Source organism: Triticum dicoccoides, chromosome 6B, assembly GCF_002162155.2.
Source record: "Triticum dicoccoides isolate Atlit2015 ecotype Zavitan chromosome 6B, WEW_v2.0, whole genome shotgun sequence".
NCBI classification, from domain to species: domain Eukaryota; kingdom Viridiplantae; phylum Streptophyta; class Magnoliopsida; order Poales; family Poaceae; genus Triticum; species Triticum dicoccoides.
The window spans coordinates 534,056,227-534,072,577 of NC_041391.1; the positions used below are offsets into that span (position 1 = coordinate 534,056,227).

The window sequence follows — 16,351 nt, forward strand, 5'->3', positions numbered from 1 at the left end:
CACTGGCGGCCGTGCAGGCGGTGCGGAGGCGTTGGGACTTTGAACTTTGAATTTTGAACTGGGCCGGTGGGTGGGAAGGACTAGGGAAAGAAACAGGGTTCACGAGGACATGGGCAGTAGGCTTTCTGTTGTGAGCTTCGCTATGCTATGCTAGCTTTTTAGTGCGGGACGACGACTGTGAGACGGAAAGCGATGACCTGAGAAAAAGATGTGGGGGCAGGGTGAAAAGAGATGAGGTGAAAACTGAAAAGGCCCCGAGGTTTGTTGGCTCGCGCTTTTCCTCCTCCCCGGCGTTGGTGCCGCGGCGAGGCGATGACGGCCTGACGACGACCTCTCGCAAGAAGTTGAGATGGGGCTGTGGAAAGGCAGCTCGCCTCACTACTGCCCTGCGACAGCTTTTTTCATGGCGATGGGGATGGAACGAGCAGGAATGGGGTTAAAAGGGGTCGGTTCGAGGGGGAAATACCGGGAGCGTTCGAGCTCGAATCGCGCCGGCATTTCTAGTGGGCGAGGTTCTTGCGAAATGTAGAGGCGAGGGGAGTGGTGGTACCTTTGCGGCGTCGTTCGGAGGCAAGGTGTCAGCGGCCGGAGCGCTCCGGCATGGATCTGCTGCCAAGGAAACAAGAGGTGATGAGAGAACCTCAATCAAGAAGGAAACCATGAACAGATGGAAATAAGACTGGCTTACCAGTGTAGATGGAGGGAGGCAGAGGCAGGCCTCGAGCGTGAGGAGACGGAGGAGGCAGGGCAGCGAAGAAGAAGAAGAGGGGGAGGAAGCGTGTGTGTCCCTGTGTGAAGGGGGGCTGCTGGTAGTGGTAGTGGTGGTGGTGGTACTCTGGTCTGTCTGACTATGTTGCGATAGATAATAAATGCGGCAGGAAGGGAGAAAAGAACAGAAAGCGGAGCGAAACCAGGAAGCCAAGCATGTGAGCGTGCAGGTGCCGCCGGATCAAATATACTACCCCGCAACCGCACCATCAACGGCTTGCCCCTGGGATTTGCTCCGTACCTCCAACCAACGGAGCCCACCCGCGCTAATCAGCATCTCATCCTGCTCGTCTGGCTCGCTCGTTCGCTCGTTAACCTCTCGCAGCCGGCAGCCCCGCTCCACCACGGGCTCGATGAGTTGAGATCCTGAACCCAAAAGAATGGCTTTGTTTTCTTTCTTTCTGGTAATCACGAAGGAAAAAAAAACCTTTTCTCGTCAGTGTGGTGTGGCAGCGACGCCGCCTACCTACCCATGACGACGGCAGCACGCGGGCGGGATCCAATGCTGCTGCAGCGGCAGCGGGCGGAATCGTTTGCTTCCTCCCTTCTCCTCCCTACCCGATCCCTGACACCTCATTTGTCACCTGTCTCGGCCTTCATTTACCCGCGGAATCGCTTGCCCTTTTCGTTTCCTCCTCCCCTCCCCCTGAGTGACCGATCACTTCAGCCCAGGCACGCTTCTACACTTTCACATTTCCCGGTCAACTTTACTTTTACGACGCGCGCGCAGGCGGTCGGTCGGAGCCGTCGGATGCCGGATGGACGGTTGAGATTCGTGACCGTGGTCTGTAGACCAGGGGTATCCGAGGTCTGATGGATACGTTTGACGTTCCTACACGTACCGCTTTGTTCTCTTGTGTCACGTGTGGCCACTGGCCAGCCATGCCACTACACACGTTCCCGCACGTACTACTTGTCATCCTGGCTGGCTCGATAGGTATACCGGGTCCTGGACGTACACGTAGTGGAATGAAAACAGACGCCATTGATGTACGTGAAGCCGGCCGGAAGAATGGAAGGGGGATAGGGACAAATCACCAGGCGGGTAGAATAGGCAAGAATGCGTGCAAAGTTTTTGGTCCCCAGCCCACTCGCACTCTTTCGGTTTTCTTTCCCAGGCGCGCGACGCGACAACGGGCGCATGTTGCTTCTCGGGCCCAGGGTTACGGACACGAACACACACGCACAGTGACAGTATAATACGGTACCGTGTGTATTGTACGTGCTGCTAGTGGTGGGTCGTTGGAAAGTTCGTCTCAGTGTGCGCACGCGAACTACTATCGGACCGGAGTGCCGGTCCCTCCCGCCGGCATCAACCATGGATGGATACAAAGCGTGTGGCGTGTGGCGTGTGTACGGTGCATCCATCGAAACTCGAGAGCAGTAATATGTGCGCACCGGCCGCGGTTGTCAAATACCCAACCACAAGTTTAGAGCTCGATCGAAAGCCCTGGGACTGGGATCCCCACCACGTCCGGGTGAACCGAAATGATAGGCAATCAGTTGCTACTTGTTCCTTTCCAACAAGAATCACATGTCTCAAAAATCATTGTCTCTAAAAGGTTGTAGATTGCTTGTACGAGTAGAATGTCAACCCGAGCATCATGCATTTGAACCCGTCCAAAACGTACGCTTCAAATCAACCAAAGGCCAGCACACCATACAGGACTCGATAGGACAGGGCGCATGAGTGATTCTGCTCAAGCGGACACACGGCTCAAATGCGGCCCCATTTCCCGTTGCACGCAAGCTATGCATACCATGGTGAATTAGTGATTCGTCCAGTATGTTCACTTCACTCTTCGCAAAAAAAAAGTATGTTCACTTCACATATATACGACCCCGTCCGGGCCACCGAAAGAGGGGAAGGACACGAGCGATAACAAGCGAATGACGATGACCAGCTAGCGCGCAATGCTCACTATCATCGATCGACGCACGGTCGGTCGGTCACGTGCCAACTGCCTTAGACGAGAGGGCAAGGCAAGCAACGCCTCATGAGTGTACTGTAGTAGGCCGTGCAGGTGCAGCACGCACGCTCGAGCCCCTCCCCTGTGCGGTCCAAGCTGCTGCTGTCCAGCAGAATGGAGAGCGACGCATCAGCGCACACATCACACACGCGTCACCTCCGTTCGGCACGTCGATCTTCGGGTGCGCCGGTGCGGGTAGGCCTCGGGTCGGGCGTTCCGAAGGTTTTTGCCTCTCCTTTTCTGGCACGGGCAGGCGCCGACTCTCACGCACGTACTACGCCCTAGGTTGCATCAAGGCCAAGCATATGTAGGGCGTGTTTGGTTGCAGTCTTGAACAGTACCCGCATTGCATATACATTTTAACCCAGCCTGACTTTGAAAAAATAGCCTCATATGTGACATCTGCGAGTTGTTTGGTTGCCTGCATATGGACTTTCTGCATTAGAGGATCAACTTTGGCATCTTGTTTGGTTACCTGCATTGTCTCGTGCATGCAACTAACGTTGTTTGGTTGCCCGCATGAGGTATGATTAAGAGCTAGCACTTGCACCTAGCACACAGGGTTAAGAGCTAGCAGAGGAAGGGGAGAAGAAATGCAGTGTGCGTCGGACCATGGCGACTGCGGTGGATAGTGGTCATGGCGTCGTGTCTGACATGACGAGCATGGAGTCGTGGACGAGCGACACCGTCGGCGAACTAGTTGCGGTGCTCGCGCAAAGACAGTGGACAGAGGAGGAGAATGCAGCGCTTGCGCCATGGTATCGTCAGTGCCGTGGACGAGAGAGGAGGCCAAGATGATCGACGCCGGGAACGACTCCAGTGTAGTAGGGCGAGAGAGAGGAGACCAAAATGATCGACCCCGTCGGCGACGCGGCGAACTGCAGTGTGCACGAAGGCAGAGGACACAAGAAAGCAGTGTGCGCGCCATTGCAGCGTCAGCGCAGTACGAGGACGACAGAGAGTAGGCCGAGATGAGCGACACCGGAAACGACTCTAGTGCAGTAGGACGTGGGCAAAGAGATCAAGGGAAAGAGTTTCGGCGTCGAGAGGAATGAATAAAAAAGCTCTGAGTAGAGGACAGAGGAGCTCGACATGGCGGCGTCAGTGCAGCTGCAGTAGACTGTTGTTCAAAGAGAGATGCAACTACGATCGTCGAAACTAAAAACTTACAACATGAATGTTGCGAGGGACTGTGAGATTAGGCTGTTGGTCAAAGAAAATTTCAAATGATCGGTTGTGCGCGACGAATGTGACAAAATTCGTCCAGAATAGCTTCAAACAGAAATACAAGATTAAGAACTTACAGCCGACGAAACTACGAACCGATCGCTTGAATGGAACTGTAGCATCGAGGTGCATCTTTTTCGTATAGAGCTTACCTCGAAACGAAGCACCGTTGTGTAGATCAGAGAAAGGAGATTAGATAGAAGCTTACTCGAGGTTGAAGAAAAACCTAGAGTAATCAGCTCGCATCTCTCCCGTCTTCATTCGTGCAAGGGCCCGCTCGCTAGCGTGCTCGCCTCGGCGTGGCTCGCGAGAAACTGTCGATTCAAGTGTTTTCAGCGAGTCAGGCTCTAGGCTTTTTTAAAAAGCGTGCGATGCGATCTCAACAATGAAAACGGACAACCAAACAGGCCTTTTCGCTGATTGGGTCCGATGCGGGCAACCAAACATGCCCATAGCAACGGATCGGAAGTGGCTCTCATACAAGACCGTTCATCGGCATAGCGCATGGCGGCTTCGTGCCGGCCCCGAAGCTTCACCGCGGCGTACGATGCCACGATTTTTCGAACTTCATGAGGGCTGTGACATGATTTGGAACGCCGATGGGATGGCAGACGTGCTCCGTGGAACGTGGTTGAGGTTCGCAATCACAAGGACGGTTTCGGGCTTCGGGCGCGGCTGACGAGTGGTATTTTTCGGGGGCAGAAGCGAACGATTACGATTTGTGACAAGGAGCAGATCAACGACCCGCCGATCACTGTACGGTCCTCGAATTCGCGGCCGACCACCTTGTTCTAGCACGCCGATGCTGGTCGAGACATCTAGAAATGGGACGAGTTTTTCGCCGATGGGAACGACTGACCGGGGGAAGTCAAACGGGGATGAGACGACGGCGAAGCAACGCCGCTCCTGTGGTCTGCTTGAATCCTCGGCACGGTTCAAATGAGCCCAAGAGCTGCTTTGCTCTTCGGTGGTGAGCTCCCGGCGGGTTTGGTCATCATTCCCTGGGCGCCACGTTGGGTGTTTCCGTCCTTTTTAAGTTTGGTGTAATCGGGTAGTCCTTTTCTCAAAAAACTGCCTTATTAATCAAGTATGGAAAACATACAGACTTAGGAAAACCCTGAAACATATGTGAGCAACAGAGCACTATGACAAAAATAGAGCACCATTATTTTGCTCAAGTGTCTTGGTGAAAGATTGGTACACTTAAGAGTGCTTCTGCACTGTAATAATAAGTTAAGGAGAGAAGGTGTCCAACCTATCATTGATAAGATCATTAATAACATTTCTCCACGGATGCGCAAGCATCTCTCAATATGGGTCGGTGGACTTCACGGAGTAAGAGGTATGTCTCTGTGGTGGTAAAAACCGGGAAAACATTCTTGATTTCAAATATGGATTTTCTAGACCAAATTTGCTTTCATCTAAAACTGGCATTTTTTAGGGATTTTAATATGGCTCTGTTGACTAAATGGAGTAGGAGGTATTTCTCTGGTGGTGGTGATAACAATTGGCAAAAAAGGTCTAATTCTTAAATATGTAACGTCTAGACCTAATTTGATTTTGTCTAAAACTGGCATTGGTTCCCCCTTTTGGAAAGGGATGACTTGCACCATAACTGCTTCTACAAATTTTTACAGATGGAGAGTAGGAAATGGTGTCAACATTAGCTTTCGGGTTGATATTTGGTCAGCGGACTGTTCCTTGAAAACAGACAGGGCGATTTAGTCTCAGCTGCTCTTGCTCATGAAGTGTAGCAAAAAAGAAAAGGAAAACTGAAAATTTTCAACATCCAAGATATTCGGGTGTGCAATGCGCGTACAAATGTTAGTGGTGTTTCGACATTTGAGGAGGTCATGACGAAAAAAACAAAACTTGTTTTTTTCAAAACAAAGGCAAAAGTTTTGCCTCATTGATTAATTAAGAAGAAGAGAGTTGCCCGGTTAATTACGGAAAACCGGGCGAAAACCGATACAAACAACTCATACGTGTACTACTCACGAAGTACAAAACACCCACACCACTCAAGAGGCCCTCCAAAGGTGCAACAATCGCAACCCTCGACACTTGCACAACACAATGATACTCCTGCCAAACACACCGACAACGGCAAAACCTGAGCACCCTCCATCATGAAACCATGGACGCCTTTCGGATGGCGCCACTCCTCTTACTTTTGTCCCTCTTTGCTTTCTCCCTGCTTGGCTTCTCCTTTGAGGGGCAACCACTTGTCCTGCTAGATTGAGGCTGATCTGCTACCCATTTGTCAAGAAAATCATAAAACTCCTCAAATTTCTGGGTGTCAATGTCGTCCACCAGAAGGCTCCGAGGAGCCAACATCAACACACCAGCTGCATCGACATCCTCAACTAGAGGAACCATCGACACGACATCATCAACCGTATGGTCTGCCGACATGATGGACTCATGAACCTTCAGATGCTTAGATGACAGAGGCGAAACATGTCCCTCACACGAGGTCATCGATGAGTCAACCTCCAAATGCTCCACAAACAATGGCGAAGTATGGCTCAGACATCGCTCCCGCAGCTCGGGCATGGCCTCCAGAACCGGAGCCTGAAGCACGACGACGGATTCACCCTCAATGGTAGACAACACAGGGGACGAGGCCGACAGAGATGATGACCTGTCCCCAACACGAGGGGAGAAACATCCATATAGCTCTTGGTCCCCTTTCTCAATGGAGCCAACATTGGCCACACCAGGAGGGCGTGACATCAGAGCGGTTTGCGACAAAGCCGGCGCAAGGGAGAGACTGTTGGAAATATGCCCTAGAGGCAATAATAAATTAGTTATTGTTATATTTCCTTGTTCATGATAATCGTTTATTATCCATGCTATAATTGTATTGATAGGAAACTCAGATACATGTGTGGGTCCATAGACAACACAAGGTCCCTAGTAAGCCTCTAGTTGACTAGCTCATTGATCAATAGATGGTTACAGTTTCCTGACCATGGACATTGCATGTCGTTGATAACGGGATCACATCATTAGCAGAATGATGTGATGGACAAGACCCAATCCTAAGCCTAGCACAAAGATCGTGTAGTTCGTATGCTAAAGCTTTTCTAATGTTAAGTATCATTTCCTTAGACCATGAGATTGTGCAACTCCCGGATACCGTAGGAATGCTTTGGGTGTACCAAACATCACAGCGTAACTGGGTGGCTATAAAGGTGCACTACAGGTATCTTCGAAAGTGTCTGTTGGGTTGGCACGAATCGAGACTGGGATTTGTCACTCCGTGTAAACGGAGAGGTATCTCTGGGCCCACTCGGTACGACATCATCATAATGTGCACAATGTGACCAAGGGGTTGATCACGGGATGATGTGTTACGGAACGAGTAAAGAGACTTGCTGATAACGAGATTGAACAAGGTATCGGGATACCGACGATCGAATCTCGGGCAAGTACAATACCGCAAGACAAAGGGAATTGTATACGGGATCGATTGAGTCCTTGACATCGTGGTTCATCCGATGAGATCATCATTGAACATGTGGGAGCCAACATGGGTATTCAGATCCCGCTGTTGGTTATTGACCGGAGAACGTCTCGGTCATGTCTGCATGGTTCCCGAACCCGTAGGGTCTACACACTTAAGGTTCGATGACGCTAGGGTTATAAAGGAAGTTTGTATGTGGTTACCGAATGTTGTTCGGAGTCCCGGATGAGATCCCAGACGTCACGAGGAGTTCCGGAATGGTCAGGAGGTAAAGATTTATATATGGAAAGTCCTGTTTTGGTCACCGGAAAAGTTTCGGGTTTTATCGGTAACGTACCGGGACCACCGGGAGGGTCCCGGGGGTCCACCAAGTGGGGCAACCATCCCCGGAGGGCTGCAAGGGCCAAGTGTGGGAGGGGACCAGCCCCAGGTGGGCTGGTGCGCCCCCCCCCCCCACAAGGGCCCAAGGCGCCTAGGGTTGGGGGAGGGGGCGCACCCACCTAACTTGGGGGGCAAGTTTCCCCTCTCCCCCCCTTTGGCCGCCACCCTAGATGGGATTGGGGCTGCCGCACCCCTTGGGGTGGAAACCCTAGAGGGGGCGCACCCCCCTCCCTCTCCCCTATATATAGTTGAGGTCTTGAGGGCTGCCAACAGATGAGTTTGACCTCTCCCTGGCGCAGCCCTACCTCTCTTCCTCCTCCTCTCCCGCGGTGCTTGGCGAAGCCCTGCAGGATTGCCACGCTCCTCCATCACCACCACGTCATTGTGCTGCTACTGGACGGAGTCTTCCTCAACCTCTCCCTCTCTCCTTGATGGATCAAGGCATGAGAGGCGTCACCGGGTTGTACGTGTGTTGAACGCGGAGGTGTCGTCCGTTCGGCACTAGGATCTCCGGTGATTTGGATCACGACGAGTACGACTCCTTCAACCCCGTTCTCTTGAACGCTTCCGCTTAGCGATCTACAAGGGTATGTAGATGCACTCTCCTTCCCCTCATTGCTGGTTTCTCCATAGATAGATCTTGGTGACACGTAGGAAAATTTTGAATTTCTGCTACGTTCCCCAACAGTGGCATCATGAGCTAGGTCTATTGCGTAGATTCTTTGCACGAGTAGAACACAAAGTAGTTGTGGGCGTTGATTTTGTTCAATATGCTTACCGTTACTAGTCCAATCTTGATTCGGCGGCATTATGGGATGAAGCGGCCCGGACCGACCTTACACGTACACTTACGTGAGACAGGTTCCACCGACTGACATGCACTTGTTGCATAAGGTGGCTAGCGGGTGCCAGTCTTTCCCACTTTAGTCGGATCAGATTCGATGAAAAGGGTCCTTATGAAGGGTAAATAGCAATTGACATATCACGTCGTGGTTTTTGCGTAGGTAAGAAACGTTCTTGCTAGAAACCCATATCAACCACGTAAAACATGCAAACAACAATTAGAGGACGTCTAACTTGTTTTTACAGGGTATGCTATGTGATGTGATATGGCCAAGAAGAATGTGATGAATGATATGTGATGTATGAGATTGATCATGTTCTTGTAATAGGAATCACGACTTGCATGTCGATGAGTATGACAACCGGCAGGAGCCATAGGAGTTGTCTTTATTTATTATATGACATGTGTGTCATTGAACAACGCCATGTAATTACTTTACTTTATTGCTAACCGGTAGCCATAGTAGTAGAAGTAATAAGTTGGCGAGACAACTTCATGGAGACACGATGATGGAGATCATGATGATGGAGATCATGGTGTCATGCCGCTGACGACGATGATCATGGAGCCCCGAAGATGGAGATCAAAAGGAGCAAAATGATATTGGCCATATCATGTCACTTTTTATTGCACGTGATGTTTATCATGTTTATGCATCTTATTTGCTTAGAACGACGGTAGTAAATAAGATGATCCCTCATTAAAATTTCAAGAAAGTGTTCCCCCTAACTGTGCACCGTTGCGAAAGTTCGTCGTTTCGAAGCACCACGTGATGATCGGGTGTGATAGATTCTTACGTTCACATACAACAGATGTAAGCCAGATTTACACATGCGAAACACTTAGGTTAACTTGACGAGCCTAGCATGTACAGACATGGCCTCGAAACACAAGAGACCGAAAGGTCGAGCATGAGTCGTATGGAGGATACGATCAACATGAAGATGTTCACCGATGATGACTAGTCCGTCTCACATGATGATCGGACATGGCCTAGTTGACTCGGATCATGTAATCACTTAGATGACTAGAGGGATGTCTATCTGAGTGGGAGTTCATGAGATGAACTTAATTATCCTGAACATAGTCAAAAGATCTTTGCAAATTATGTCGTAAGCTCGTGCTTTAGTTCCACTGTTTAGATATGTTCCTAGAGAAAATATAGTTGAAAGTTAACAGTAGCGATTATGTGGACAGTAGAAAGCTTATGTCCTTAATGCACCGCTCAGTGTGCTGAACCCCAAACGTCGTCTGTGGATGTTGCGAACATCGGACATACTGAAGGAAATATGCCCTAGAGGCAATAATAAAGTTATTATTTATTTCCTTATTTCATGATAAATGTTTATTATTCATGCTAGAATTGTATTAACCGGAAACATAATACATGTGTGAATACATAGACAAACATAGTGTCACTAGTATGCCTCTACTTGACTAGCTCATTAATCAAAGATGGTTATGTTTCCTAACCATAGACATGTGTTGTCATTTGATTAATGGGATCACGTCATTAGAAGAATGATGTGATTGACTTGACCCATTCTGTTAGCTTAGCACTTGATCGTTTAGTATGTTGCTATTGCTTTCTTCATGACTTATACATGTTCCTGTAACTATGAGATTATGCAACTCCCGTTTACCGAAGGAACACTTTGGGTGCTACCAAACGTCACAACGTAACTGGGTGATTATAAAGGAGTACTACAGGTGTCTCCAAAGGTACATGTTGGGTTGGCGTATTTCGAGATTAGGTTTCGTCACTCCGATTGTCGGAGAGGTATCTCTGGGCCCTCTCGGTAATGCACATCACTATAAGCCTTGCAAGCAATGTGACTAATGAGTTAGTTGCGGGATGATGCATTATGTAACGAATAAAGAGACTTGCCGGTAACGAGATTGAACTAGGTATTGGATACCGACGATCGAATCTCGGGCAAGTAACATACCGATGACAAAGGGAACAACGTATGTTGTTATGCGGTTTGACCGATAAAGATCTTCGTAGAATATGTAGGAGCCAATATGAGCATCCAGGTTCCGCTATTGGTTATTAACCAAGAATAGTTCTAGGTCATGTCTACATAGTTCTCGAACCCGTAGGGTCCACATGCTTAAGGTTACGATGACAGTTTTATTATGAGTTTATAAGTTTTGATGTACCGAAGTTTGTTCGGAGTCCCGGATGTGATCACGGACATGACGAGGAGTCTCGAAATGGTCGAGACATAAAGATTGATATATTGGACGACTATATTCGGACACCGGAAGTGTTCCGGACGTTGTGGGAGAAAACCGGAGTGCCGGAGGGTTACCGGAACCCCCCGGGGAGAGATAATGGGCCACATGGGCCTTGGTGGAAAGAGAGAGGGGCGGCCAGGGTGGGCCGCGCGCCCCCTCTCCCTCTGGTCCGAATTGGACTAGGAGGGGGGGGGCGGCGCCCCCCTCTTTCCTTCCCCCCTCTTCCCCTTCCTTCCCCCTCCTAGTAGGAGTAGGAAAGGGGGAGTCCTACTCCTACTAGGAGGAGGACTCCTCCTCCTTGGCGCGCCCACAAGGGCCGGCCGGCCTCCCCCCTCCCTCCTTTATATACGGGGGCAGGGGGGCACCCCAGGACACACAAGTTGATCTACGGATCGTTCCTTAGCCGTGTGCGGTACCCCTCCACCATATTCCACCTCGGTCATATCGTCGCGGAGTTTAGGCGAAGCCCTGCGCCGGTAGAACACCATCATCGTCACCACGCCGTCGTGCTGACGGAACTCATCCCCGAAGCTTTGCTGGATCGGAGCCCGGGGATCGTCATCGAGCTGAACGTGTGCTGAACTCGGAGGTGCCGTACGTTCGGTGCTTGGATCGGCCGGATCCTGAAGACGTACGACTACATCAACTGCGTTGTCATAACGCTTCCGCTTATGGTCTACGAGGGTACGTGGACAACACTCTCCTCTCTCGTTGCTATGCCATCACCATGATCGTAGGATTTTTTTTGAAATTACTACGTTCCCCAACAATGGTATCAGAGCCATGTTATATGCGTAGATGTCATATGCACGAGTAGAACACAAGTGAGTTGTGGGCGATACAAGTCATACTGCTTACCAGCATGTCATACTTTGGTTCGGCGGTATTGTGAGATGAAGCGGCCCGGACCGACATTACGCGTACGCTTACGCGAGACTGGTTTCACCGTTGCGAGCACTCGTGCTTAAAGGTGACTGGCGGGTGTCTGTCTCTCTCACTTTAGCTGAATCGAGTGTGGCTACGCCCGGTCCTTGCGAAGGTTAAAACAGCACTAACTTGACGAACTATCGTTGTGGTTTTGATGCGTAGGTAAGAACGGTTCTTGCTCAGCCCGTAGCAGCCACGTAAAACTTGCAACAACAAAGTAGAGGACGTCTAACTTGTTTTTGCAGGGCATGTTGTGATGTGATATGGTCAAGACGTGATGAGATATAAGTTGTTGTATGAGATGATCATGTTTTGTTGAAGTTATCGGCAACTGGCAGAAGCTCTATGGTTGTCTCTTTGTTGCATAAGATGCAAGTGTCAAATAATTGCTTTACTTTATCGCTATGCGATAGCAATAGTTGCAAGAGCAATAGTTGGCGAGACGACCATGTGACGACACATTGATATAGATCAAGATGATGAAGATCATGGTGTCGTGTCGGTGACGATAGAGATCATGACAGTACTTTAGAGATGGAGATCAAAGGCGCAAGATGATCATGGCCATATCATGTCACATATTTTGATTGCATATGATGTTTATCTGTTATACATCTTATTCTGTTTTGTTTGACGGTAGCATTATAAGATGATCTCTCACTACTTATCAAGAAGTGTTCTCCCTGAGTATGCACCGTTGCCAAAGTTCGTCGTGCCCAGACACCACGTGATGATCAGGTGTGATAAGCTCTACGTCCATCTACAACGGGTGCAAGCCAGTTTTGCACACGCGGAATACTCAAGTTTAACTTGACGAGCCTAGCATATGCAGATATGGCCTCGGAACACGGAGACCGAAAGGTCGAGCGTGAATCATATAGTAGATATGATCAACATAATGATGTTCACCATTGAAAGCTACTCCATTTCACGTGATGATCGGTTATGGTTTAGTTGATTTGGATCACGTGATCACTTAGAGGATTAGAGGGATGTCTTTCTAAGTGGGAGTTCTTAAGTAATATGATTAATTGAACTTAAATTTATCATGAACTTAGTCCTGGTAGTATTTTGCAAATTATGTTGTAGATCAATAGCTTGCGTTGTTGCTTTCATATGTTTATTTTGATGTGTTCCTAGAGAAAATTGTGTTGAAAAATGTTAGTAGCAATGATGCGGATTGGATCCGTGATCTGAGGTTTATCCTCATTGCTGCACAGAAGAATTATGTCCTTGATGCACCGCTAGGTGACAGACCTATTGCAGGAGCAGATGCAGACGTTATGAACGTTTGGCTAGCTCAATATGATGAATGCTTGATAGTTTAGTGCACCATGCTTAACGGCTTAGAATCGGGACTTCAAAGACGTTTTGAACGTCATGGACCATATGAGATGTTCCAGGAGTTGAAGTTAATATTTCAAGCAAATACCCGAGTTGAGAGATATGAAGTCTCCAACAAGTTCTATTGCTAAAAGATGGAGGAGAATCGCTTAACTAGTGAGCATGTGCTCAGATTGTCTGGGTACTACAATCGCTTGAATCAATTGGGAGTTAATCTTCCAGATAAGATAGTGATTGACAGAATTCTCTAGTCACCACCACCAAGTTAGTAGAACTTCGTGATGAACTATAATGCAAGGGATGACGAAAACGATTCAAGTGAACAAGAGTATATTTGATATACAGGTTATTGATGTGTGCCTTACTAGTGTTTATAGTAGCCCCTGAGTATTTGATACTTGTTCGGTTACTAAGATTAGTAACTCGAAACAGGAGTTACAGAATAAACAGAGACTAGTTGAGGGGAAGTGACGATGAGTGTTGGAAATAGTTCCAAGATTGATATGATCATCATCACACACTCCCTATACTTTCGGGATTAGTGTTAAACCTAAATAAATGTTATTTAGCGTTTGCGTTGAGCATGAATATGATTTGATCATGTTTATTGCGATACAGTTATTCATTTGAAGTTAAAGAATAATTGTTATTCTGTTTACATGAATAAGACCTTCAATGGTTATACACCCAATGAAAATAGTTTGTTGGATCTCGATCGTAGTGATACACATATTCATAATATTGATGCCAAAAGATGCAAAGTTAATAATGATAGTGCAACCTATTTGTGGCACTGCCGTTTGGGTCATATCGGTGTAAAGCGCATGAAGAAACTCCATAAAGATGGATTTTAGGAATCACTTGGTTATGAATCATTTGATGCTTGCGAACCGTGCCTTTTGGGCAAGATGACTAAAACTCTGTTCTCCGGAACAATGGAACAAGCTACTGACTTATTGGAAATGATACATACCGATGTATGCGGTCCAATGAGTGTTGATGCTCGTGGCGGGTATCATTATTTTCTGACCTTCACAAGATGATTTGAGCAGATATGAGTATATCTACTTAATGAAGCACAAGTCTGAAACATTTGAAAGGTTCAAATAATTTCAGAGTGAAGTGGAGAATTATCATAACAAGAAAATAAAGTTTCTGCAATTTGATCGCGGAGACAAATATTTGGGTTACGAGTTTGGTCTTCAATTAAAACAATGTGGAATAGTTTCACAGCTCACGCCACCTGGAACACCACAACGTTATGGTGTGTCCGAACGTCGTAACCGCACTTTATTGGATATGGTGCGATCTATGATGTCTCTTACTGATTTACCACTATTGTTTTGGGGTTATGCATTAGAGACAGCTGCATTCACGTTAAAAGGGCACCATCTAAATCCGTTGAGACAACACCGTATGAACTATGGTTTAGCAGTAAACCTAAGCTGTCGTTTCTTAAAGTTTGGAGTTGCGATGCTTGTATGAAAAAGGTTTTCAACCTGATAAGCTCGAACCCAAATCGGAGAAGTGCGTCTTCATAGAATACCCAAAGGAAACTGTTGGGTACTCCTTCTATCACAGATCCAAAGGCAAAACATTTGTTGCTAAGAATGGATCCTTTCTAGAGAAGGAGTTTCTCTCGAAAGAAGTGAGTGGGAGGAAAGTAGAACTTGATGAGGTAACTATATCTACTCCCTTGTTGGAAAGTAGTTTATCACAGAAATCAGTTCCACTGATTCCTACACCAATTAGTGAGGAAGTTAATGATGATGATCATGAAACTTCAGATCAAGTTACTACCAAACCTCGTAGGTCTTCCAGAGTAAGATCCGCACCAGAGTGGTGCAGTAATCATGTTCTGGAAGTCATGTTACTAGACCATGATGAACCTGCAAACTATGAGGAAGCGATGATGAGCCCAGATTCCACGAAATGGCTTGAGGCCATAAAATCTGAGATACGATCCATGTATGAGAACAAAGTATGGACTTTGATTGACTTGCTCGATGATCAGCAAGCCATGTTAAATAAATGGATCTTCAAGAGGAAGACGAACACTGATAGTAGTGTTAGTGTTACTATCTACTAAGCTCGACTTGTTGCGAAAGGTTTTCAACAAGTTCAAGGTGTTGAATACGATGAGATTTTTTCACTCGTATCGATGCTTAAGTCTGTCTGAATCATGTTAGCAATTGCCACATTTTATGAAATCTGGCAAATGGATGTCAAAATTGCATTCCTTAATGGTTTTCTTAAACGAGAGTTGTATATGATACAACCAGAAGTTTTTGTCGATCTGAAAGGTGCTAACAAAATGTGCAAGCTCTAGCGATCCATCAATGGACTGGTGCAAGCATCTCAGAGTTGGAATATACGCTTTGATAAGTTGATCAAAGCATATAGTTTTGTACAGACTTACGGTGAAGCCTGTATTTACAAGAAAGTGAGTGGGAGCACTACAACATTTCTGATAAGTATATGTGAATGACATATTGTTGATCGGAAATAATGTAGAATTATTCTGCAAAGCATAAAGGAGTGTTTGAAAGGAGATTTTTCAAAGAAAGACCTCGGCAAAGCTACTTACATATTGAGCATCAAGGTTTATTGAGATAGATCAAGACGCTTGATAAGATTTTCAATGAGTACATACCTTGACAAGATTTTGAAGTAGTTCAAAATGGAACAGTCAAAGAGAGAGTTCTTGCCTGTGTTGCAAAGGTATGAAATTGACTAAGACTCAAATCCCGACCACAGCAGAAAATAGAAAGAGAATGAAAGTCATTCCCTATGCCTCAGCATAGGTTCTATAAAGTATGTTATGCTATGTACCAGACCTATTGTATACCTTGCTCTGAATTTGGCAAGGGAGTACAATAGTGATCTAGGAGTAGATCACTGGACATTGGTCAAGAATATCCTTAGTGAGGACTAAGGAAATATTTCTCGATTATGGAGGTGATAAAAGAGCCCGTAGTAAAGAGTTACATCGATGCAAACTTTTACACCGATCCAGATGACTCTAAGTCTCAATCTGGATACATATTGAAAGTGGGAGCAATTAGCTAGAGTAGCTCCGTGCAGAGCATTGTAGACATAGAATATTTGCAAAATACATACGGCTCTGAATGTGACAGACCCGTTGACTAAGCTTCTCTCACGAGCAAAACATGATCACAC

General features: G+C 47.2%; 1 protein-coding gene across 2 annotated transcripts in view; it reads right to left on the reverse strand.

Annotated features, from left to right (window-relative positions):
• LOC119322798 (rop guanine nucleotide exchange factor 14-like) overlaps nucleotides 1-917 on the reverse strand; it is a 6,446-nt gene extending 5,529 nt beyond the window's left edge. The window contains exons 1-2 of one of the 2 annotated variants that reach the window (XM_037596316.1): nucleotides 689-917; nucleotides 551-606 (exon numbers count right to left, since the gene is read on the reverse strand). The gene's annotated coding sequence lies outside the window, so the exon portion shown is untranslated. Of the gene's footprint in view, nucleotides 1-550; nucleotides 610-688 lie in introns of both variants that reach the window. The other variant, XM_037596317.1, reaches the window with a different exon arrangement.
• Nucleotides 918-16,351: the final 15,434 nt, after the last annotated feature.